The sequence below is a fragment of the Mauremys reevesii genome, linkage group 3 (genome assembly GCF_016161935.1).
Source record: "Mauremys reevesii isolate NIE-2019 linkage group 3, ASM1616193v1, whole genome shotgun sequence".
NCBI classification, from domain to species: domain Eukaryota; kingdom Metazoa; phylum Chordata; order Testudines; family Geoemydidae; genus Mauremys; species Mauremys reevesii.
Genome location: NC_052625.1, coordinates 94,052,431 through 94,075,250, shown reverse-complemented (window position 1 = coordinate 94,075,250; position 22,820 = coordinate 94,052,431). Strand labels below are relative to the sequence as shown.

The 22,820-nt window shown below is 43.0% G+C and overlaps 1 long non-coding RNA gene across 1 annotated transcript in view; it reads right to left on the bottom strand.

The window, feature by feature from the left end:
* Positions 1–154: 154 nt before the first annotated feature.
* LOC120400634 overlaps positions 155–22,820 on the bottom strand; it is a 36,918-nt gene continuing 14,252 nt past the window's right edge. Inside the window, exon 3 of the long non-coding RNA XR_005595938.1 lies at positions 155–505. This is a non-coding gene — a long non-coding RNA (uncharacterized LOC120400634). The remainder of the gene's footprint in view (positions 506–22,820) is intronic.

The window sequence follows — 22,820 nt, the reverse complement described above, 5'->3', positions numbered from 1 at the left end:
AGTCACAATCTGGTCTTGTGTTTATCTATTAACAATTGATTTAGTAAGTGGATTGATGGGTTATGTAGTTTACAGTCATTATATAAACTGGGGAGGGTTAATCTCTAGATTCAATGTCATTTACTAATGAATAAATTAAATGCAGAACATGAGATAATTTTTTAAACTACAAATTTATATACTACATAGGGGAAGTTTACACAATAAGCTATCTCCCCTGCAGTGAACACTCTGTTCAGTACACGATTGTCTAGCCCTGGTGACTGAGAACTACACTGGCAACTAGCTAGGAGATCCCAGTTAATCTGCAGATACATTGATGTACAATACAGATGAATGCACAGAAGCATACGACTTGTTTATACATATTGTATGTTGCTGGACAGCTGGATAGACTGACTGTCAGTAAAAACCTGCAGAGGATCGGCTTTGTTCTCCTTGTAAATTGGGAAGGGGCAAACCCATCAGAGGAGCTCCTGGACAGCTGAGTGGTGCTTCTTCAGACCTGCAACCATAAAAGGGGAGAAGATGTACTATCTCCTTCACCTCTCTCATTGTTGCAGTGGCAGCAACCAGACACCCTCCTCCTTCTGCCCCAAACTGCTTCCTCCCCCTTTCCACTGTTCTTTACAGTCCCCTTTCCAGCAGCTGGTGTCAGGCTACTCAGGTCAGTCCTACCACTCAACACTTCCACACTCCCTCTGCCTCCCCAGGCTGGCTCCTTGGATGAGGAGGAAGGCAGAGGTGAAACTAAAGTGCTTTACATCAGCTTTGCTGAGATACTGCTTATGAGCATCCTGAGCACCACTTGGCCCCACATATCACGATACCAATGCCCCTACCTCTGACTTCAACCAGCCAGTGGTAGCAGGAGCCAGAAAAGAGAAATGTGATCGAAAACATGGACTTAATTGAAACTCATAAACAAACCAACTCCAATTGGGTGTTTGGACTGAAGACGCTAACAACTTTGGGGAAAGTGTGATTAGTGGCTCTAATCATCCTTGAATGCAGTGCAGATTTTAAGGTTTTATCATTGGGGTCAGTGATCAACCTTTCCATTCATGGTAACACAGGTGGAATTACAAAATCCAGCTAGCAGAGTTGAATTTGAATTTTGAACTGACACAAATACAAAATTCCCATTTGGCACTTGGGGAAATGAATGCAGATCAGGAGATCCAATTCAATTCCTGAACCTGTAATCATGTCCAAATGGATCTTACTGCTAACCATCTGCTGCTTTCCTTGATCCATTTTCCAGTCATCTCTGTGGTACGTATTGCTTCCCTTCTATACCTTGCAGTCCTGATTCCCTAACTCTGTATGTGAACCTCCTCACTCATGTTGCTGGCTACCTCCTCTTGCTTCCCCAGCTGTGACCTGTTAAAAGAAAGTAAGATTTTGTTTGCAATTGCTTTAAATTATTTTCCCTGTGCTGCCCCTGCAGGCAATCATTTGCCAGTCCAGCTGCGGCAGTGTGCTAAATCAGTTCTCTACCATGCACAGCATTTCCTTAACAAGCTCTGGCTGATCAGAGAGGGACACATGCACAAATATATTCTTATTCATGTCCTTACATCCTCCGGAGTTTTCTTACAGCATGATGCCTATCAGAAGAAAACATCTGTTTTGTATTTTTTTAACATAGTCATTGTCTCTGCATGTTGGAAACACAAGCACCACAGTGTTTGTGCTACTGCATGAGAACCAAATAGTGACTCCAAACAGAAAGTGAAACAGATGAGACTAACTTAGCTGTTCACATTGAATGAAATACAAAAATCAATAAAATAAAATAAAATGAAATGGCGACTGATGGATTTTTAAACACTCTGTTTTAATGGGAGGCAGTGTGATCTACTGCAGGGGTTCTCAGCCTTTTTCTTTCTGAGCCCCCCCTTTCCCCAGCAAGCTATAAAAACTCCACAGCCCAGATATGCCACAACAAGTGTTTCTCTGCACATAAAAGCCAGGGCTGGCATTAGGGGGTAGCAAGGAGGACAAACACCCAGGGTCCCACACCCACGGGGGCAATGCAAAGTTAAGTTGCTCAGGCTTCGGCTTCAGCCCCAGGCGGTGGGGCTCAGGGCCCCAGGCTGCAGTCCCATGCTGGGCCCTAGCGAGTCTAATGCCAGCCATGCTTGGCAGACCCCCCTGAAACTTGCTCGCAGCCTCGCAGAGGGCCCCAGCCTCCTGGTTAAGAACCACTGACCTACTGGAAGGGACCTAGCCTGGGAGGGAGGAAATCTGCATTCTATTCCCAGTTCGGCCATTGGCCTGATGGATGACCTTGTGCAAGTTACATCACCTATCCGTGCCTCAGTTTCTTCATCTGGAAAATGGGGATAATGATAATGACCTCCTTTGTTAAGCAATTTGAGATCTACAAGTGAAAAGTGTTATATTAGAGCTAGGTATTATTATTGTTAATTGCCTAATATGATGATATAAGGGATGGGATGGGAGAAATAAGTATGATATTCAAATTCTGCTTACAATTCTTGATCTGCTCAAAGTCTCAGAATGGCTAAGATGGCCAGCACTACAGTTGCTAATGTTGTACATTTACTAATGTTGGTATTTAAATAGTCATTATGGCTACAGCTAGACTAGAATAATTTGCATCCATTTTCCAGCAGGACTAGCAACAACGAAAAGCACTAGCAAGTTCCTGACTGGCAGACTGGGGTTCCTCCACTGAATAAATGAAGCCAAGGTTACCAAATTCCAGGGTGGGCTCTTATATACTTTCCTGCATCCATGACATGCCATATTGCCTGTTACAGACACTAGTTTCATTCATGATACATCATGCAACTTCTGCAGAGTGAGGAAGGGGTGCTCTGGACAGCAGAGCAATACACTATAAAAACTTGCCTCATTCTCCATTCCATGTGCAAAATGAATGAGGTAGAAGTTCTGCAACCCCCAAATATTACATCACAATCTAAAAAGATGTTATCATAATACATACAAACAAGGGAGCAGAATTAAGGTGTAGGCAAGCTTAATTCTGGCATTTCCTTACTAAATGGTATTTCTTACATTAAATAGAAAATGGGGGGAGGGGAAGGAAATCCGCCAAGTTCAACTTTTTGCTAGTCAGTGGTAGACTGTCCTGTACTTTATTGTGAAATATGTGCAACCAGGGAGGTGAGAGCCATTGCCCTATTCCACACACACCTTTTTATATCACTGATCTTGGAATCACTACTTCCCTTCCTGTTACCTCATTGGTCCAAGAAAAAGTTATAGCACCTCCTGTGAGCTTTCCTGAGCTACACCCAAATGTACAGCACCAAAAAAATATCAGCAGGCTATTAAGGGATTGTACTACAAAACAGTGTGTATACGCAAGGAACATTTTTACAACTGTTGTAACATTGACAAGTGACAACCACTTGTCACCAGACCAGAAAAGAGATATCTGCAACCTACCAGCCATCTTCCTGCCAAATTTCAAGTTTCTACCATGTAACCTTGACAATGTGAGAGCTGTTCAAAAAATTCCACTAAAATTACAGTAGGAAAAATGTATTTTTTAAAACTTTCTTTGTTCTTGAAAAGGCTGCGACCATTTTGTCTCAAATTTTCAAGTCAAAATTGTGCCTGGACCAAGTATGAATGTGCTAAATTTCAGCCACAAACATAAGCAACTGAAAATGACCCTCTTAGAATGGAAATTTTTGTGCTTCCTTAACTCTAGGCATAGCAATGTGCATCTTTTCATAGTTGCCCAAAAGGAAGAAGAAAAAATCAGAGTGTGAGGGAAGGGAAAAAATGATTTTGTCTGAAAAGGAATTAAAGGAAATTCCACAAAGACCCTGCTGAAAGAAGTTCTAGAGATGCTGATGGTACTACAGCTTCTTCCTTAGGGGCCAATCTTGCTATCCTCATTCAGGCAAAACAGCCATTTACTTCCCTGGGATTTTTCCCAGAAGAACTAAGAACTTCAGGTTTGGTGTTAGGAGACCAGCAACAACTGGCTGAACCTCTGCTGTATTTTCTGCTACAGCATATGATTAGCTTCCTGTACTGTAGTGCGTTGCAAAGCACTTTATAAAGCAACGAATTACACAGCTGAAGTGGAGTAACCTCATGCAAGCAAATACAGTAACCATTATGCACTCAGCAACATCCCCCACACAGCCATGAATATTTGCATTAGAGCCAATTAATCCGAGGTCGTAGGAACTCAGTCAGGCATAGGATTTGTTCTTTGGTGTGAAGGAGAGAGGGCGGGAGGGGAGAAAAATATCCTTTTGCCTTCAGAGAGGAAACATCTGTAGGAGTTTTCAATGGCTTGGTGACTTTGTTTAGTTTGGAGCGGAGGAGTGTGTAGCTGCCTACTTTGACCTCACCAGCAGGTGACACTGCAGCAAGTGGGAGCAGCTATAAAAAGTTTGATGCATTCTAGGTATAAGTCACATATGTGTGGAGTAAACGTGTTTGGAGTGTGTGACTCACAATCTCTCTCTGAAATGTAGGAACCAACAGCGTGTGCTGCTCCTTTGGTTTTATCCACTTGCTGCTTGATAATTCCTTTCATTTCTCCTTATGTTAAGTGCCCTGTTCCCACCCCTGTTTATCAAACCAGGGAGTAAAAGAGCAGAGTCAGGAAAGAGGCAGAAGCTTTAACCTCGGTTGCTGGTGGAAACTCATCTGACTAAGGAAACATCAGTGAAAACTGTTTAAACAACCCTACCGCCGACATAAAAAGTCAGCAGGGAGACCACATCCTTCAACGTCAGAACACAGTACCATGTGGGTTGGTACTCTGACAGCTCTGAATATCAGCCAGACATCCGGCACAAAAAACGACAGTGACATCTGTGACACGGGCTCGCTCGCTCTCTGTGATTTTTATCTCCTGTTGTATAAGAATTAAATCAATTGGACAGAAGGAAGGTGGCTTTCAACGTCCTGATCTTAGAGCTGCCAGGGACCAGCTTGGCCCCTGCTAGGCCTTGTGGAGCTGGGGACTAGGGTTGCCCTCTGCTCCGCCTCCAATCCACCCCAGAATGCTGCCTATAGTGGAGTATCCCGTGGGGAGTGGCACGAAATTGCTACAGTAGTATTGCCAATGGGCAGGGCTCACACCTACCCTACAGTCCCTTTGAAGCAACAGAGCAGGGGCAAAGAGGATATATGGCTAGCTGCTGAGTTTTGTTTAGCTCCATGTGACCTTTTTTGAAAATTATCTAATGAATTAATTAATACATTTCTAAATAATTTGTATATCATCATAACTTTCAGGTCATGGGCAATAAAGCCTGCCCCAAGCAGTGGCAGGGGTAAGACATGATTCTGTGCAAAACTTGGCAGCTCTGGCTAGGGTAGGTAGAGGGTGCTTGAGAGGTGTCTGGGAGGTGCTAGGACATCTGGGTGTGGGTGGGTGCTGAGAGACTGTTGGTGCTGATAGGATGTGGGTGGGTGCTGGGTCTGAGTGCATGTTGGCAAATGCCTAAGAGGAGGAGACAGTGGCTAGGGAGGGCATGGTGGGGGGAAACAAGAGGGTGGACTGTAGCAGTGTGGGAGACTCTGTGGCTGGTATTGGCCCCTTGCCTTAGGCTGCTACTACATCCCCACACCTTCTCCTGAAGTTTCCACTACCGCCACCACACCTCCTGGCTGCTACTTTCTGCTGTGATTAGGGAGAACAGTGTGATAGGAGGCACCAGGCTGCCTGCTTAGCGGGTTCCAGAGCAGTTCCATCTGGCCAGAAGGTGCAACTGCAGGCAAAAGTCTGCTGCCTTTCTGAAGTTCATCTGGATGTGTGAAAGTCCCACTGAAATGCAGGTCAGAAGTACCAGATGCACATGCATCATGCAATAGGGCAGGGATTTATTGCCCCCCCCCCCAAGTTGGATAACTCCTAACTGTTCCATTGGTAAAAGAAAAGAACCTACAGATGGGAAAAGATTTCTACATCGGTCATTTAACCCAAGCCATCTGAAGAGGCTTGAATAATAACTCCATAATGGTTTTGACCAAGGAGATGGGTTTTGAAGTTGTTTGTAATTATACTGGTCTATGTCTGTTGCAGAACCCAAAGGGAGAAATTCCCTTAAAGGGAATCAGTCATCTTCAAATCTAGTCACTCTTAAAAACTGAATGTAAAGTAGTTTCAAGCACTTATACCCACGGCTGAGTGCACTGCCAATTGTTATGGTTTTCCAGTCAGATCTACACAAACAGAAGAAAATGACTTAGTATTTGACCTAACAAGGGAAATTGAAACTGACTCTACAAAGTGATATCAAAGACACAAAGTAAACATGCTGAACAACAAAAAAAAAATTCTTTTAACCTCTTTGAGTTAAGCATTCTGAGGTGTTACTTGCAACAAGAGAAGGTAAAAAATGTTGGACAAAAGTGTGACTGTGAAATTGAAGATGTCCTTTTAATGACTAAACATATATCTATGATAGCAGACCTTAGACTTAATGGCCACAAGGTTTGCGAAGGGGGTAAGGTAATGCCCCAGACAAATACTGAAGTCAATTGCTGACAGTCATGTGCATTTGTATATGCTAATTTGTGTATGCTTTTCACATTAACCCATCAGAATGGCAAGATAGGAGTGAAGACAAATTCTCTCAGTCCCACAGAGAGAACAAGGAGGAGACAAATGGTGAAAATAAAGTGGCCAAGTGGTTTCTCTTATTCCCTTTCACACTGGATAGCCACCTCCTGAGTTAGGACATAATTTCAAAGAAAGCTTGTGTGCGTGTTTTGTGGAGCTTTTCTCTATCTTTCACTGGAATAAAGCTCACTAGTAGTGCACACAAAATCTTATTAGGCAGTTGATAGTCATTTAGTTGATGACTATATATTTGATGTTACTTCACTCTTCTTCTTTTGAATATTTGGGTTTCCATTTTAAACAGTGTTAACACATTCTATAATTACAATTGCCTTTGACAGCATCATATTTATCAGTGTACGATCCATATTGAGTTATCAGAGGAGATTCCAATGGCTATGAGATGATGGAGGAACAAGTCTCCACTTGCCTACAAAAAACTGGCAATGGTTAGGCAGCTCGCTGTGTTGTGATCTTTTCATGCTGAAGAATTTAATCTCCATTTTTCCTAGTGCACCCCAGTCTGTTCGCAGTTTCCATCTGTCATCTTTTGTCTTGGACTGTAAGCTCTTTGGTGCGGGGACTGTCTTTTGTTCCATTTGTACAACACCTAGTCAGTGCTTAATTTGTAATGAAAGAGGTGCCGGGGCTCAAGAAATTAGGTGCCCGGGCTCAAGCAATTTTTTAAATTTTAATAACTGATGTGGAAAGCCCAGAAGTGCCGGGATCTATGAACTGCCAAGACTAGAGGTGCTGGGTGTGCAGCCCTGACAAGGCTTAGTACAAATTAAGCACTACGCCTAGCACAATGGGATCCTGATCTGTGACCGGGATCCACAGAAGCAGATAATATTTGCTTTTTACTCAGCCCTAGTGTAGAATATATTCAAATGATCTTTCTTCCCTCTGTGCCAAGCAATAGAAGGCATATAAGCCATTATTTATTTGTTTGTTTGTTTGTTATTTGCCATGTGGTAGTGCATAAGATTGCATTCTGCTAGGTGCTGTACAAACACCGAACAAAAAGATAATCCCTGCTCAGAAGAGGACCATTAGTATAGTATTATCACCTACATTAAAATCTGGCCAAAATTCCCTGGCAAATATGATCTGTTATTTCAAAGGAACAGATTCAGTATCACATTCTTTCCAGATGCTTTCACAAATGATTGACCCTCACAAGAAATACTTTTACATAACCCAGGTGTGATAACCTGGTAAAGAAATCAGATGGAGTTTTTATTGGATCTAATCCTAAGGAATGAGTGGCAGCATGTAATTCATATGTAGTTACATGGCATTTACTGAGCGAACCTTATAAAGAAAACGTCTGTGATTTATGCCCAAGTAACAGTATTATCCCCAATAACTGTGTGACTTATTACAAGTGCCGATTACCCACTAGAAAAAATAAAGCAATTGCAGCCATCTGTGTTTGTTTTCCTGTATGTTCCCATTAAAATGTTCTCAGCATACAGTGCACTCATAAATTGTAATCTTTAAAGGGCGTCAGGAAACTAGTCTTCAGGGCAGCACTGTGCCACTCTGTGTGTTGTCAAACTGTGCTGCTGATGCTGCCAAATTGTTTTGAGTATCTTGAGATTCTTGAACTATAGCAAAGGGGGGGGGGGGAAGTAAGTCAGTTCCTTTGCTGAAAAGAAAAATCTAATCCCTCACCACAGTCCTTTATGTTGCAATAAAAGCAACTAATACATTTCCCTGTTATCTGTTCTCTTGCTCTGCACTTCACTGAAGCTAGTTTAGAGCAATTAGTGCCTTTCCAACACTGTTTGAATGGATAGGCGCTTTTGTAGCCTCTCTCAACTTACTTACCAGCAGTATTTTTTAAAAGTTAGTTCATAATAGCAGCACAACAGAATATGGAAACAGTATTTTCACAATTTGTAGACAGGTTTATGATTTATGACAATTCATATAAAAACCTTAGACAGAAATTTGTGTGTTACACACATTGTCATTATCTTGTTGGATTTTCTAAAGAGCCATACATTTTAAGGCCAGAAGAGACCTATTATGATCATCTAGTCTGATCTCCTGTCTATAGAATTTCACCCAGTAATTTCTATATCAAGCCCCATAACTTGTGGAGGAATTATAATACTGTATATCTCTTATAAAGCTATCCAATCTTGATTTAAAGACTTCCAGTGATAGAGAATCCCCCACATCCCTTGGTTACCCTCACTGTTTAAAAAATTGCATTTTATAATTAATCTGAGTGGGTAAAAATTGGTCACAATGTGTAAATAAAATTAAATTTGTGCTCGTTGCCTTCCTAAGTAATACTAGCCCAACTGGGAGATCATTACTGAGATATCACCAACATCTAGCTAGCTATTTATATAGGTTCTTATGTGGCACCCATCTGTATGGCATCTGTGAGCCTGAAGTAGACATCCTCATAAATTCGGACCTGAGTAGCACCCAGCTCTCCTAAACATCCTGCAAGAAGAGATGGCCAGTTCCCCCACTTCATCTCACACTCAAAGGTTCCATCTGGCCTTTCCAATGTCTATCTTCCAAGTTGAACTGGATGGCTAACATGACACCGCCAACAAAAGGAAGGAGTCAGGTGATCAAGGCAGCTCCCGGTGAGTGGAGGATCTAGAGGAGGCTGGCTGACTAGAGCCATTTTTTGTGACACATTTTTATTGCATAAAAATCTGAAGTCTCCAAAAGGCAAATAGCAGGACATTGTCCCACTGGGCCAACAAGGTTTGTGGTCCTTGGAAAGTAGAAATGTGGTTAAGGCAAAGCAAAATATCAACCCCATAGTTCCTATAAGTATGAGGTATTTTAGCTAGATTACATAGTCTTATGAAACTCTGACATCCCACTTAGTTTAGCATCATAAAAGAAGGGAGGAGTTCCCTTATGGAACATCTTAATAAGGATTAAACCAGTAGGGTTGTTGTAATAGGGTTCTTTTATGGAGGCACTGATAGCGGCTCCACAGTTAAGGCAGCATCATTTTTTAGAAATTGCTCTTAAAATACAGAATTTAATAGAAAATGATATCATAGAATCAAGAAGATTAAGGTTGGAAGAGACCTCAGGAGGTCATCTAGTCCAACCCCCTGCTCAAAGCAGGACCAACAACAACTAAATCATCTCAGCCAGGGCTTTGTCAAGCCTGACCTTAAAAACCTCTGAGGATGGAGATTCCACCACCTCCCTAGGTAACTCATTCCAGTGCTTCACCACCCTCCTAGTGAAATAGTATTTCCTAATATCCAACCTAGACCTCCCGCCTTGCAACTTGAGACCGTTACTCCTTGTTCTGTCATCTGCCCCCACTGAGAACAGCCTAGCTCCATCCTCTTTGGAACCCCACTTCAGGTAGCTGAAGGCTGCTATCAAATCCCCCTTCACTCTTCTCTTCTACAGACTTATTTAGTTCCCAGTTCCCTCAGCCTCTCTTCATAAGTCATGTGCCCCAGCAGCCTAATCATTTCCGTGGCCCTCCACTGGACTCTCTCAAATTTGTCCACATCCCTTCTGTATTAGGGGGACCAAAACTGGACACCATACTCCAAATGTGGCCTCACCCTGCCAAATAGAGGGGAATAGTCACTTCCCTCGACCTGCTGGCATATCCTCCAGGTCTGGTCTGGTTTTGAACCATCTTATAGAATTGTATGACAGAGATTTCACTCTGTTAAATTCAGTAGGATAGTTCAAATAACTAGATAAATAAATAGAAAGGTTATTGTTTTTATTGAGTTCTGTAGAACTTTTCCATAAGGGTTGCTTTAGCTGAACCCAAACATTTTTGCCTATTAAAATACTGAGGAGGAAGTTGTGAAATCACTGATTTTAGTACACTAAAATGCATGGAAGAATATAGGATCATTCACACCACCTAATGTCTCACTTAAGGTGACCAGATAGCAAGTGTGAAAAATCGTGACAGGGTGGGGGTTAATAGGAGCCTATATAAGAAAAAGCCTATATATAAAATCGGGACATCTGGTCACCCTTGTCTCACTCCATTTTACAATGAAAACTACAATGCCGAAACAGAATAATAAATATAATATGAGCTAAAAAGCAGGCTCTCCAATGTATCACAGTAGTCTTGAAAACAGAAAGAGATGTGGAGCTCCTCATATACTGTAAACTCTTATGTGCTCATATATCACCTATCACAATATGCCCCCAATCCTGACTGGGAACACTGTGCACTGTCACAATAGAAATCATCATCATCTCTGGTTGTGAGGGGTTTCACAAATAAGGAATGAAAGGAAACAGACCAGACCTGGAGGATATCACTTTCTATTAAATTCTATGTTTCAAGAGCAATTTCTAAAAAATCTGATGCAGTCTTAATGTGGAGCCACTATCAGTGCCTCCATAAAAGAACCCTATTACAACAATCCTACTGGTTTCATCCTTATTAAGATGTCCACTGGACTGTTCCAGAAGGGAACTCTTCCCTTCTTTTATGCTTCCATTTAAACTGCGGAACAGATAATAACTGATCCTACAGTCCTTACTCAGGAAAAATTCCATTTCCTAGGGCTAATTCAACTGATCTCTACTGGATAACCAGTCTGTTGATTTCTGTTGGTCTACAGGATAACAGTAGCCTCAGAATCCTATAGACTGGCATATTATTCTCTTCTAAAACCTAGCTGGACAAATAGAACTAGATTAAAATTTTCAAATAGAATTTCTAATAAGGGTTAAAATTAATGGGAGATTTGCCTGAGTATGACTGTAAAATCAGAGCCCTAATGAGGTGAAGAGGTCTGACTACTTCTGAAGTATTATCATTGCTGTATAGTGAATATCAGGATTGTTCATACTATTTTGTCTTGGCTGGATTGGTTTGTACCTTGGGAAACAAGGTTCCAGTAGTCTTGGCTCATACCACCGAGACTAAACATTATGTCAGAAGTAAGTAACAAGGATCTGAGTTATATTGAAATCCCAGCAGTAGTTGCAGGATCTTTAGGTCCATAAATTCAGTAGCCAAATAGATGAAAGAAAGAAAGATTACATTTAAAATAGTGACAGGCTTCAGAGTGGTAGCCGTGTTAGTCTGTATCAGCAAAATGAACGAGGAGTACTTGTGGCAACTTAGAGACTAGCAAATTTATTTGGGCATAAGCTTTCATGGGCTAAAACCCATTGGCCTGTGAAAGCTTATGCCCAAATAAATTTGTTAGTCTCTAACGTGCCGCAAATACTCTTGTTCTTTTTATTTAAAATAGTGTATCCTTCCCACTCTGCTGTAGTTCCTGATCTTGCTATCTTTACTCATACAAGTGGTTCCATTGACCTCAGTGGAACTACTTGCATGAGCAAGGCGTACTCTTGTGACAAGTCATTGAATGAGTTAGCCCAGAGTACTGTTCATCAGAGCCTCAATGAACTATTTTTTTTCACAGCACATCACCTTTGAAGTGCAAATCAGTCTCAAATAACCATGTAGGCCAGTCAGAGATGTAGAAAATTCTCTAGACTGTACAAGGGTATCAAGTGCAGTTCACAGAGAGCAAAATTAATGCTGTAAAAGGCAGCCAAAGTTCACCTATGAGCAACCTTCCAATGGCTGATGCCTTCTTTCTTTTTTCCTTTTACAGGCTTCATGGTGCATAGGTAATACAAGATCACAAAGTTACTGCAACATCTTTATAACTCTGGACTAAAAAGGCAGTTCTTACATGTTTTCTGATGTGTGTATAATTGCAACTGTGTTTCAGATGTGGTTAATGTGCTAAGCTGTTTTGGGAAAGCAGTTTTTCAAGAAAGATAACCATATTGTAGATTACTTTATTAGAACAGCCCTCAGCATCACTACTGTACTTAAGGGTGGTTTGCCACATTTGTCAGGGATTTATAATTGTTGTAAAAAAATTCACCCCAAATTAATATTCATGCCAGCTCATAACATTTTTGTACTAACTGGCAAAAAGAGAAAAAGAGAAAAAGATTGGTTCATCTTTTACAGATATGAAAGTTGGGGGCGGGGGCTGCAACTGGGCAACTCAAAAACTGTCTCTGTGAAACAAAGAAAGACAAGGTCTGAGAGGTAATATCTTTTATTGAACCAACTTGTGTTGGTGAGAGAGACAAGTTTTCGAGCCAGCAGAGCTCTTGTTCAGGTCATCTTCAGCTCTGTGTGGCTCGAAAGCTTGTCTCTCTCACCAACAGAAGTTGGTCCCATAAAAGATATTACCTCACCCACCTCGTCTCTGTAATATCCTGGGACTAACATGGCTACAACTACACTGCATACAATAATCTGTGAAACAAAGACATTTTGCAAGTGAGTAGTGTCTACTGATTATTTATTGCACATGAGAATTGTTATTGCACAGGAGACAGGGGCGGCTCCAGGCACCAGTGCGCCAAGCGCGTGCCTGGGGCAGCAAGCTGCGGGGGGGGCAGTCTGACGGTCAGGCTGCCTTCGGCGGCGCACCTGCGGGAGATCCGCCGGTCCCGCGGATTCGGCGGTAATTTGGCGGCGGGGACGCCAAAGGTGCGGGATCGGCGAACCTCCCGCAGGTGGGCCGTCGAAAGCCTCCTGCCTGCTGTGCTTGGGGCGGCAAAATACATAGAGCCGCCCTGACAAGAGACTTTTTTTAAAAAAATTAACCAAAGCCTACATTACACAACAAATTGCAAAAGCTCCAATGGAGGCAGTCATACTTTTTTTTAAAAATTGTAAGTGAATTTAGTGCTTATGAAAGCAAGAGACTAGCAGTGTTGGTTAGACCCAGTGATGTACAAAACTCCCTTCAAAGCTCTGTCAATCCATTACAACCCTGACCTGACACTTCCCTACTATTTCAGTCATGAGCCTCTTTTGAGCAGTGACTGCTAATCAGTGCAAACTGCATGATGGTCTTGCGATGTGGGACAAATGAGTGATAGTGTTACATTACTAGACTAGGAACAAATCCTGCTTACTTTATTCATGAAACAGTCTCTCTGATGTCAATGCAGCTACCCACTTAAACTGTGTCAATATTAGAGAGACAAGGTGGATGAGACAATATCTCTTATTGGATCAGCTATTGGCCCCTAATGTTTACCTGTGACTTCGGCTAGAACTTGAAGGCAGCTTTCCAGAGGGGGTCAGATAGTACACACTCACTACAGCAAGTAGACTTCCAGGGTATGTCTACACTGCAGCTCGGACTGAGCCTCCCAGCCCTGGTAGACAGACTCATACTAGCGGGGCTTGAGATTGCATGGTACTCAGTTACTACAGTGTATATATTAGTACTACTATATACTATGTATGGCAATATAAATACCGTACATAGATAGATTTCACCACTATTTTTAGGGGGAGGGGCAAGAAAGAGTCAGATAGGAGCCCCTTGCAGTCTGTCAGTTCAGCTCCTTAACTTGCCACAGGTGTCACTGCTGAGTAATACAATGACTTCCTTGCCTCACAAAAAAATAAAAAACTTGTGACAATATGGAGAGCTACCGCTAGGCAGGTCACAATAAGGTTTTTAATGGCATTTCCCTATTAACGGTGTGCAGTTTCCACATTATTAATGTAACACATTAAGTGGTTTTCCAAAGGATCCATTAAGTTCTATCCAGTTCAAAACCCACTTTTCATACAAAGCTTTGGCATGATAGATGAGCTGCTAGGGTCTATCGATTAAATATTACCTGTTACAAAAATTGCTTAAATACATATTTACAAGATAAACTGGAACAGCTCAGACAGAGTCATTACGTGTTTCATGGTAATTAATATGAATGTTATGTAAATACACATTTAAGTGATTTATATAATGGGCTCCAAATAAACTGTTATAATCTATCATGTTGTAATGAATTAGCTTTCTTACAGTAGGTAGGTATCTGACCTCTACTGGAGTATGAAAGACCTGCTTAATATCTCAGTGCTCTCTCCTAGCTTGACTAGAAGAGCAAAATCTCTTTCTTACCTCACTGCACATAGACACTGTTAGAGAATTCAGGGGGCACAAAAGCATAATGGGTGGCCAAAAAGTGGCAGCACTGGCCTGAAAAGGTGTGTGGCCAGCATGGCTGGGGAATGCACTAATTCAACTCAGCTGAGTTCCAGTGGGAGAGCGGGCAATGCTACTACAATCTGCCATTTATGAAATGAATTCCTTCCCCGAACCCCAAAGCACAGAGAGCCAGGCTAGTGCAGGGAGGTGCCAGGATGAATGTAACCCAAGATTCCTAGAAGAATAAGAATTGCCACACTGGATCAGACCAGCAGTCCATCTAGTCCAATCACTTCTCTCTGAGTCAGTACCTGATGATTCAGGAACAGGTGCAAGAAACTCTGTAGCGAACAATAATGGCATAACTAGCACATAGAAGTTTCCCCCTAACCTCAGTTAGTTTGGAGTTAGCTTACACCCTGAAACAGGAAGGTTTACATCCCTTATGAAGAAAAATATTTTATTCTATCCCACGTGAGTGCAGATGCCATCATCCACATAAATGTCTCTCTGGTCTGTAACTCCCAGGATCACTCCCAGTGTCTTTTTAAAAGATACGGGTACAACTTTTGTTTCCCTACTGTAGTCCTCTGCTACAGTAGTTGATTTTAATGAGAGGGTGAATATTTTGTGAGCAGCTCAGCCTCTTCATTCTTAAGCTCCCTCGGAACTCTCGGATGTATGCCACCTGGACTCAATGACACGTTGCTCTTTAATATATCAGTTTGTTCCAGCATTTGCTCTTTTGACACCTCACTCTCCACCAGTGCCTCAACTGTATTACCTGAACAGAGTAGGTCTGGGCTAGATATTTCCCTAATATTTTCTGTGGTGAGACCAATGCAAAAAATCCTTCAGCTTCTCTGCAGTTTCCTTATTTTCCTTAATTTCTCCCTTTATCCCAGTAGAATCTCAGAGTTATAAACACCAGAGTTACGAACTGACCGGTCACCAACACACCTCATTTGGAACTGGAAGTACACAATAAGGCAGCAACAGAGGGAAAAAAAGCAAATACAGTACAGTACAGTGTTAAACATATACTACTAAAAAAAATAAAGGGAAAGTTTAAAAAAAAGATTTGCCAACATAAGGAAACTGTTTCTGTGCTTGTTTCATTTAAATTAAGATGGTTAAAAGCAGCACTTTTCTTCTGCACAGTAAAATTGTATTAAGACAATGTTCCGTTGTAAACTTTTGAAAGAACAACCATAACCTTTTGTTCAGAGTTATAAACATTTCAGAGTTATGAACAACCTCCATTCCCGAGGTTTGCAACTTGGAGGTTTTACTGTATTAGCCAAAGACTTTAGCTCTCCTGTTTAGAGCATCCACCTTTGGAGTGCTTGTTGTTACAACAAATGGATTATGCTGAGCATGCATGGACAGAGTGGTTCACAGGATTTTTAGCCTTGCAAGTTTCACACCAGCTGGATAGTTCAAAGGGATAACCTGTAGTCCTTTGAACCTGACCCAGCCAGTGTCAGCTTAAGTCCCACCTTGGTCAGAAAACTGGAAAAGGTTGAAAGGTATATCGCTAAAATCTGTCCGCCCCCTTGGGGCAAGTGTGGGGGAATGCAATCAAAGTATTTTTGTAAAAAAAATTAGAAGTGTGAATGCTTGCTGGTAGGGGAGGGGCATTTTAGGGAGTGGTGGAATATGGATAAGAGGTGTTTGGGGATGCATCGAGGGGGGCATTATGGGAATGGGACAGGTGAGGACACTTGGAGGGGGACATGACGGAAAGTGACAGGAGTATTGGGGGAGACTAGGGGAAGGGCACCTGTCAGCCCCACATTTTCCACCCTCCCCTCCCCAGGGGTGTGTGCCAGGATCTGAGATACTTACTTGTGTGTATGTGCCAGGATCTGGGGTGGCCTTTGCCCATCAGTGGGGCGTCTAATACTTCTCTACTTCCCTCGGGTGAACCAGTTTCTAAGGGGCTTGTTTTCTGGGGGTGGTGTGAGTTCCTCTCCCTATATTCCTCATGTGATCTGGGATTTGAGGGTCACTTCCCTCCTGGGGGTGTCTGAGTCCTGTTCCCTGCCCCCACCCTCATGTGTGTGCCAGGATTTAGGCGGGGGGCTGACCATCTATGAGGGGTTGACATCCCCCATCCCTGCCCTCCTTATGTGAGTCAGGTTCTGGAGGACACTTGCCTTTCTGGGAATGTCTGAGCCCCTCTCCCTAGCCCCCACCTCATCTGTGCTGGGATCTGGGTGCCTTGTCCCTTTAAGAGGGCCTGAATCAGTCTCCCTATTCTCTCTCTCTCTCACACACACACACGTCAGCCAGGATCTGGGGAAATCCCTGCCCTCTGGGTGGGGAGATTAGAACAGCCATGCTCGCACTGCTGAGACTGGGGCTGCATCTACACTACATCATGTACAGCAGCACTGCTGCATCGGTGAGGTACTGTAGTGCTTCTGGTGAAGACACTGTATGCCGATGGGTTAGAGCTCTCCTGTCAGTTTACTAACTCCTGCTTCTGCTAGAGGTGGTAGCTATGTCGGTGAGAGAAGCTCTCCTGCCAACATAGCACTGTCTATATCAGTGCTTAGGTTGGTTTAATTTACGTTGCTCAGGGATGTGGATTATTCACAACCGTGAGCAATGTAAATTATACCAGTGTAATTTGTAGTGTAGACATAGCCTGAGTTCAGTTGCTGAGAACAGGAATGCTTGCACATCCTCTCCAGCACTGGGGAGGAGGGAGAGGGGACAGGAGCACCCACTGACAAGAACAGTGCAGTTCACACATCTCAGAGCTCTTGTTTCTGGCTGTATTCATCTCCATCGGGTATTCTCTTTCAGCTGAAAACATCTCACTGAGATAAATATTCTTCTTCAATGCTTAGCCAGACAGTCAGCCATAGCAATCATTCATCATTTGGTCCATTCCTGCACAACCACAAAGGCTTGACGGCCTGAAAGTCCAATGTCAGAACAGACTTGATGAACCCATGTAATAGGGGGTCTGCCTCTGGGCCGCCTCTACCCCTCCATTGGTGGAATTTTAGCCTGGATGCTACAAGCCACCCGGAGAATGGCGTTTACAGGAACGTCTTGTGGCATCCTTGCAACATGTCTGAAAATGGGCCACTTAATACCCCTTTTTGAGCCTGCTATGCTGTTGATGTGTTCTGGGTACCAGCTAACAATTTCATGGGATGGGAAGGAAAGGGTGAGCTGAAAGTGTTGGCAGCAGAGGGGAATATTCAGGCAGGGGGAGAAGGAGAGACACACCAGTCTTCTCTTACACTCAAGAAGTTATTGTAACAACCATGTAATAAAACTGTCAAGGTTTTGGGACATAGACCGTGGATGAGATTTCTCTCATTGACCCTGTTACCAGTTACATGCTAGAAACATTTCAAACCATGACCATTAGCCCCATTCCACTATAACAAAATATACAGAAGTGGGGAGAGGAACTGAGGAGTCACTTTGCAACTGTGTGGCCTAGTGGAAAGACCACTGGACTGGGACTGTTGCTAGCTCTGCCACTGGTCTGCAGGGTGATGCTGCTTCAGTTTCCCATCTGTAAAATGAGGGAAATGATGTACATTTCTTTGAGATCCACTGATGAAATGCACTCTATAAAAGCTGGGTGTTTTTCTAGCCATAGCAGCATGTCAGCTACAAACTAGGTAAGAACAACAACTGTCTAAATGACCACTACCTCCTACCAACAAACATTAGTCTTTCTGTTTAAAAACTAGGAAATTAAATGGCAAAGAAAACCTTTGTTGATGCAGAGTCCAGCTTGCCAGTGATAGCTTGTGTCCTTCCAGAACGTTGAATTGAGCAAAGCTCAAACTTTGGAAAACCAGAAATACAGAGCTAAGGGAAAATCCCATGCAACCTTACTTCTGCCCTCTTTAAGCATTGCCCCACAATGCCCATAATACACATACTCATAATCTGCCTTTTTGTTGTAATGGACAGGCACTACCTGCACCTGCCCTATGCTCAAACACTGAACCTACTCCTCCAACAGAATACCATGCTTGTAAAATTTAACAACCATTTCTTATCTTTTTACAACCCCTTCACACTTGCACACAGGATATCACCTAAACCAATGCCTTCTTCCACCCCTCATTACATCCATAGATTGCTCTCATATCCCACATCACTACTGACAATACCCATGGCAAGAAGACCCCAGTGCCCTGCTACTGTTACCATTTCCATAATTCTGTACTGAAATGCTGCAGACTGGAACCTCAAGATACACATGTACCTTTTTCTTTTCATCACACACCATGGAGGGGACTCAGACCAGATCTCCTCATATTACAATCACAGCTCTATGATGCTCCTCAAACTAATCCCCCAATCTCATCATATCACAATCACAGCTCTCCCAAGCTACTCTAATTTATTCTCCAGCATTCAGTACAGCTACACCCAACACAGTGAATGCATCTGGAGTGCATGCATATAATTCCCAGTGCCTATTGCCAGCTCCAGAGGAGAAAAGTTTAGGTTACGTTGGCATTTACCTTAATTCTGTATTTCTTAGTTTTCAGTTTTGCGGAGTGCTACATTCTGGAAGGGCATGAACTAGTACCAGGCAACCTGAACTCTGTGTTAACAAAGTTTTTTTTGCCATTTAGTACACTTATGTGCAGAGAAGTAAGATGGGTTAGGATTCTAGCCTCAGATTCAAAACACGTGAGTTCTATTCCCTGCTCTGCCACAGACTTCCTGTGTGACCTTGGACAAGTCCTTGGTCTCTCTGTGCCTCAGTTCCCCATAAGTAAAATGGGGATAATAGCAATTCCCTACCTTTCAGAGGTGTTGTGAGGATAAATACATTAAAGATTGTGGCGCATTCAGATACGATGGGGGCCATACAAGTACCATTAATAGGTAGGATGCCTCTGTGTTCAGTCTAAGGGAGGAGGAGGCAAATCATCTTTGAATTGAGACTAAGCAGGGAAAGTTTCAGCTACAAAACAATTTGTTTGAGAAAGTTATGAGACAGCACACAATGGTGTTAGAATGGAAGGTGGAATTCAACCTTTATGATAGCAATTGCTATCAGCGACTGCTGTAATTATTTATCATTCTACAGTCATCACCATTCCAGCTGGAACTGTGGAAACAATCTCTTTGGTTTCAGCTTTAGAACCAGTATCTATCCTATTATGTCAATGGTAGAGAAGGTAGAATTTACCTTAATTTTAGGCAATGAATGATCTCATTATTAAGAAGAAATTACTTCACATTGTGAAAAGAGAAGACCAAACTACGCTCTCGGTTACACTGATCTTTAGGCCTTTTTTCTTTAGGAAGGTACTGTGATCATTGTCTGTTCTAGGGGTATTGAAATATTATTTTTAATGTCTCTGCTAGCCAAGTAGAACTCCCCCCTGCAGACCAAAGTGTCAGGCTGTCTCAATCCATATGCAGTAGACAGATAGTGCTAAATCAGCTGTCTGTTGCACAACTTTGTAAGGTTGATTTCCCTAAATTATGTGAGTTTATTGGATTGTCACCAGAACAAAATCATTTTGTTTCCTAATCTTAAAACAGACTTTGAAAGCCAGTTTGATTTAGCTCTTCTATGTAGGCATGTATTTCAACGGCAGGTGGGACAAATCATGCCCATCTACTCGTGTATTGCAGAGGACCCCCCAGACAGTGGAACTGATGAGCTTTAGCTGCAGGGAGGGCACTTGGGGCAATCTACTCATGAGGTCCCCACACTGCTGTGTGAGCCATGGAGTCGAGTTCTTCAGGGGCTCCTGGAACGTTACCACACAACAGGGTTTGGGATGGCTTAGGGCAGGAGCAGGGGTAAGCCCTGTGGATCCATGACTACATAAATCCATCAGCTATTGTGCCCATAGTATGTGGATACAGATGTGGAAGGAGGTATGTCACGGGGTTCACTCACTGCTAGCGGTGCCTCCTGCTGGCTGTCCTGGGAATTAGCTCTGCCTTCCTGCAGCCCCTCATCTGTAGCCAGCTTCCTGGCTTTATAGGCCACACTGCCACATCTGTTCCTGCACAGGTGAGCCTGCGTGCAACCAATTAGTTCTCTGCACCCTGGCTCCCACTCCAGGTGCAGCCTGGGGAGTTACTTGGCCAGCCTGGCCATTTTAACCCCTTCCAATCCTGTGTGGGATGGACATCCCATCACAAGGTACTGTAGCTTGAGGTCTCCAGGTGCAGCTGAAAAGCAGCTCTTGGGGAGGATAGTATAATCCTGCACCATCCAGTCCCTACAGAACTCACTTGAGCCAAACCCGGTTACTCAGGGCAGGTCTACATTTAAAGCTGTAGCGCTATAGTGAAAACGTTACTACACTGATGGGAGAGTTAATCCCCCTCTGCAAGAAGCAGTAGGTAGGTCAATGAAAGAAGTCCTCCTGTCAACATAGCTCTGTCCACACCGGGGGCTAGGTCGGTATAACTGCGTCGCACAGGGGTGTGGATTTTTCACACCCCTGAGAGACATAGTTATACTGATGTAAGTTTATGGTGTAGACTCAGCCTCAGGCTTAGCACTGGGGACAGGTTTGAGCCCTTATGGTCTAAACAGGTTCCAATGAAACTGACATTGTTCCGATGACAACCCATTAAACTGCCACATTATAGGGAAGACTGTTTACAAAACCACTTAACCATACTGTGCAACCGACAGCTGAATTAGGCCTGTCTGCCTATCTGGAGTAAGAGAGTGTCACATTGCTCTTCAGGGGATGGAAATCTACTTTGCAGGACACAGCCTTTTAAAAAAACAACAATTATTCAAATACACCTAAACTAGACAAGTCATTTGTTATCTCTTTCTTTATGAAAAAAAAGAGAGAGAAATAGGCACAAAATAAAACCTTACAATTAAATTCCTTTTACAAAAAAAACCACTGGTACCAAATAAAATCACTGCTGCGAAAGGGGGAAAAAAAGACGTCAGCTAATGTGGTCAGTGGGAATGAGCCCTTTTGTCAGAGTGACGCAAAAGACGATGCAAAGAATATTTTAAAGGAGCATTGTCCAGAGACAAAGGAGGGCAGACACCATGTTGGCAGGAGGGCAGCAGTGCACTGGGCTTCTATGCAGGGGAGATGAGCTCAGACAAGAACGCAGGCTCCCAGGGCCCCCAGGCCACTGGAGGTGGCTGTGTGTGTCATATAAATGACAAAAATAACAAGCTCAGGTCTATGGGGGAGGAAGTTCAGCCTGTGTCTCCTCTGAAGTCCCTCCTGCTGGGTGAGCATAGATTCTACCAGCATGGCTTCCTACAGGAGCAATTCACCTGCCTCATTCTTTGCCAGGGGTTAGGAGCAGTGACTTGACCAATAAGTCAATTTCAGTAGGACATTTTAGAGGTGTGGGAAATAAGTTGGAGCATGAAGCAAATGGTGAAGGAAGCAGTTGTGCCCAGTGATGTCTGGATATATCAGATCCGCTCTTAGAATGGGGCAAGGAAAGTTAGCTTCCCAAGGCTCTCTGTCCGCTATTGGAATAGGTCTGGGACTGCTTTTAAAGGGCAGTTAATAATTCCTGGAACATTTTGAAGGATATTCTGTATTTAGAATTTTTTTTATCTATGTGGCATAGATTTTTCTGTGTGTAGGGGGAGTGTTTCTGGCACTTGTTATTGCTATAAACATTCAGATGAAAACAAGATGTTTTTTCATCATACATGTTTAAGTTCTTATTACTACTCATTCCACACCTGGAGTCATGATAGCTCACCTTACACAGACACCTTTATTGAGGGAATGTAGTTTTCATGAAAGGTGTTCGATTTCCATTGATAGAGACTGAGCGCATGTCTACACTTACGTCCAGAGTGATCGATCCAACAGGGATCCATTTATCGCCTCTGTTGAAGAGGCAATAAATCGACTGCCAAGCGCTCTCCTGTCAACTCCGGTACTCCACCAGGGCGAGAGGTGTAGGTGGAGTCAACAGGGGAGTGTCAGCAGTCGACTTACCGCAGTGAAGACACCGCAGTAAGTAGATCTAAGTACGTCGACTTCAGCTACGTTATTCACGTTGTTGAAGTTGCATAACTTAGATCAATCCTCCCCACCAGTGTAGACCAGGCCTGAGATGCTCTATTTATCCAAGGAACAGTTATGGGATGGAAAGTAGCAGTGCAAGCTTCTTTGCACTGCCCCTCCAATGCATCTCAAACCTGACTAGGGGTGAGAGGGAAGCAGAGTCTCCATGGTCAGAAACTCTTGGGAATATATCATGAAACTCCTAGCAAGAGTGCCATTTTAGTGTGATGTACA